This window comes from Aplysia californica, unplaced genomic scaffold (assembly GCF_000002075.1).
Source record: "Aplysia californica isolate F4 #8 unplaced genomic scaffold, AplCal3.0 scaffold01413, whole genome shotgun sequence".
NCBI classification, from domain to species: Eukaryota; Metazoa; Mollusca; class Gastropoda; order Aplysiida; family Aplysiidae; genus Aplysia; species Aplysia californica.
This window is the reverse complement of record NW_004798683.1, coordinates 1-3669: the sequence shown is the minus strand read 5'-3', so window position 1 is coordinate 3669 and position 3669 is coordinate 1. Positions and strand designations below refer to the sequence as shown.

General features: G+C 40.1%; 1 protein-coding gene across 1 annotated transcript in view; it reads right to left on the bottom strand.

Moving 5' to 3' along the window:
• The window catches only part of LOC101853519 (ATP-dependent translocase ABCB1), a gene marked incomplete in the record, with an annotated part of 23854 nt that extends 20854 nt beyond the window's left edge, over positions 1-3000 (bottom strand). The window contains 1 exon segment of the mRNA XM_035973561.1: positions 2842-3000.
• Positions 3001-3669: the final 669 nt, after the last annotated feature.

Genomic DNA, 3669 nt, shown 5'->3' with positions numbered 1-3669 from the left:
GATAGATAGATAGATAGATAGATAGATAGATAGATAGATAGATAGATAGATAGATTGATAGTGGAAGAAAGGCAGGCAGACAGACAGACAGACAGACAGACAGACAGAAAGACATGCAGACAGACAGAATAACATACGTTATAGTTTACATGTAACTTTAACAGTCTCCATCTTGGAAGAATTTCCGAGGCCTACCAGACAAAGTGAGACAATTTGAAGGGCGGGCCACACATCGAGAAGTATTAATTTGCCGATGAAATAAAGTGGTCGTCTTAGAAAATGGACATCATTTTGGAGAGTATCTATATCTATTGAATATTTTTCAACTTGGGAACGCATGTGTCACTTTTCCCATAAAACGACGACAGCTATAGAGTTGAAAGTCGGGAAGTACCTGCAAAGAGATAGATAGGTCCCTATGTTAAAGCCCGCTTTTTGATTTATTCATTTCCTGAATCTAAAAACAACATATTTGACAAAAAGTTCCAGTCCTTCTTTGGCCTTTGTGATTATTCCACTGAGAAACGAAACAAATCTGCGTAGCTGTCCTTCACATCAGACGTGTCGGAAGTGATATTTCGCGAAGCGCATTTTGTTTTGAGAGTATAGATCTAGACCTTCTAATTTTTTGCATCTCTCAAGATTTTTGCTCCTTTCCAGTAGAGTGTAAATTATAGTGTAGGCCAATGACTTTCAGCTGATGTTAATGCACCGATCATTCCTTTCATCGAAAGGGAACCCAGCAAGCATATTATATTTGAAAAAAGTTCGTTACTTTGGTCGTCTAAACCTTCCGAACCACTGAACTTTCGAATTTAACAAAAATAATGAGGGTTCAAAATCATTAAAAGCTTGCACAGTTATATAAGGAGTCTGTTGTCACTGTAGTTTGATTTTCAGTTTTTCATTGGTTTTGTTTAATTCTATTCTCGGGAAAGTCCGTCTTCTAAGACGCCTTTGTGAACAAGTGAGCTTCCGTTCACAAGCAGTGTGCATTGTTTCTACAATGACTTGACGATCAATTTTTGTTTCATTCCGTTCTTCTAACGGGTACCCAGCTTGTCATTAATAAAATTGAAATAAACAGAAGCGCTAGGGGGGTCGGGCGGTTGCAAGAGAGTGGTCATTTGTACTGTCGATTGTCTTAGACACGTGGCCGTTAAAGATATCAGTCTAGTTTAGTTTAGAGTTTCAGGGCACTTGCAACACGATTAGGCCCCATAAAATAGGTTCCAAAGAAAACAAAGGTATTATTGGAGGGTAATATTCAAAGAAAATAAGGAGGAGGGGTAATGACGATAAATGTTTGACAAGGAAGAAGGAGTAAACCAATTCAGAGTTCACATCAAACACCCACCGAAGTTTGGAGAGGGTATTTACTAGACTTTAAAATATTTTTTAAAAAGAGGGATGTGATGAGATAATGACAATGTTAGGTAGAAAAGAAGGATCAAACACCCATCGAACATTGGAGGTTTACTATAAAGTAACTACAACAGCAACAACAACATCAATAACAAACAACAATGTCATCATTAACAGCAACAACAAAAACATCAACGATAACCCCGACAACAACAAGAGATAGGAGAGATTTACGATCGATGTTTGATTTTTTTTTTTAAAGGAGCAAACCATAAACGCATATCAGCAAGGAACAGGGCATTTTTGTGTCTTTTTAAAAGTAAAACTGCACAGCACTTGTAACACACTAACGTCATTTAAGTATTTAAGTGCCGAAGATGAGAGGTGTTACAAGAGAGTAACAAACACAAAAAGGAGGTTTCACAAAATGTATAAGAGAGCAAGATGCACCGAAGGAGGAGAGACCAGGACGACAGATGTTTAACGATAGCAAAGACTGAGTAAATCACACCTGAGCACCCGCCAACCACCCACGGAACAGAGCTAGCTAGACACCAGGTTCAGTTATTAGGACGAGCAGATAGCACCCGTACGGCGGAGATGCAGTGACTCATGAGGAGTATGCGATCACTAGGGAGAGTTGAGTTATTTGGTGGGGGAACAACGAACTATCCACCTCCCCACCCCTTACCCTTTTCTAGCCATTCAATTGTTCAAGAATAAGGGCAAAAGGGGGTTGGAGAGAAGATATATTTGTTTGTAGGTTTGTACAAAGAGAAGCGCATCTATACAATAAATGTAATTTAATGCTGGGGATAAGTAAGACAAATGGAAACACCTGAGGGAAAGAAGTAGGACCTGCCAGTGGCACCCTCCAACCACTCAAAAGGCAGATAGGTGATTATCTACAGGTTGAACGCCCCTTTCAATCTTACACCGTTATATAATACGTGGTTCAGCGTCCAACTCCACTGTGATACAGCTAGCTCGGTGGGGAGGCTTGATGGCTTGCCGTGCCGTGCCGTTTAAGTTCAAGAATTTACTTTCACCGATTATATATTCCTATAAATCGGTTCTCTCCGATAATATTATTACCCTTTCTTAAATCATTCAACACACACTAACAAACAATTTGAATAACAGAGACGCAATACAATGAAGTTTTGTTTTGTGAAAAAGCGAGACGGACAAATATTATAAAAGAATGGCGGGAAAATAATATGATAGAGAAGACCCAGGAGTGTTATCCATTGACAGAGATGGTAACATAACACTGTCACTCGCGTTTCGTAATACGGATGGAAGATATTATCCACAAAACTATCAAAATTGTCTAATACAGCAATGCACACCCCTACTGAACTGAAACAAAACAAATTATGTCATGAATCTAGGTGCACACAGATTGAAATCCACACACTCCTAAAATCAAAATAACTATACAGTACACTGGAACTATAATAATTATTCTCAAACTTTTAAAGGCCACTGGTCATCAAAGTTCCACGTTATATGAATTCAGTTATGTCCTCCCTAGTGTGCACTTCACAGAAGCAACAGGTTCACATAAACTACGTCTGCAATGATCATCACAAAACTACTGCCGCCATAATGAAAGCCCTGTGGTGAGGTCAGGAGCTGAAGCACACAGGCACAGATAACGCCAAACTTGCGCTTAAATCTGTACCATGGTGTTGTAATCGGTTTCTCTATAAATAGCAACACGATACCATAAAACTAAAGGGATCCCGAGTTGATTGTCTGATCTATGTGGTTATTTTATATGAGCAGGTAATCGCTATACTTGAGGCTGTATTCAAAGGTGGTGTACAGGTTTTGACTGCATTTACAAAAGATGCGATACAATGCAGAGGTTGGAGGGCCCGTTCTTCAAAGGTCCCGTTTTAGTGCCTTTTAAAGTTATGGTAGAAGCAAAACGCACACTTTCAACTGGAGGTGAAACTTGGCCATAGATCTCTGAGAAGTCAAGAGGCCGGAGTTGAGTTCACCCCGGTTCTCTCTCCCTATCCCTAAAGATGCGTGCACTGCTTTTTTTTTCTTTCTTGCTGAGGTAAAAAAGGCCGCAGTCTCTATTGTGGCAGTTAGACGCCTCGCTGTCGCACTTAAAAGACCCGAGTTTGATTCCAGAGCGGGAAGAACGTTTTATCGAGTATCTCCGTATTCCTTTACGGATGCTTCATCCCTCTAAGACCAAGTTGACCTCGAGAGGTAGGATCTGACGCAAGCTTCCTAATCCCTAGACTATGTCGATGTGGGCGTAAGACACCAACCTTAAATGTATTG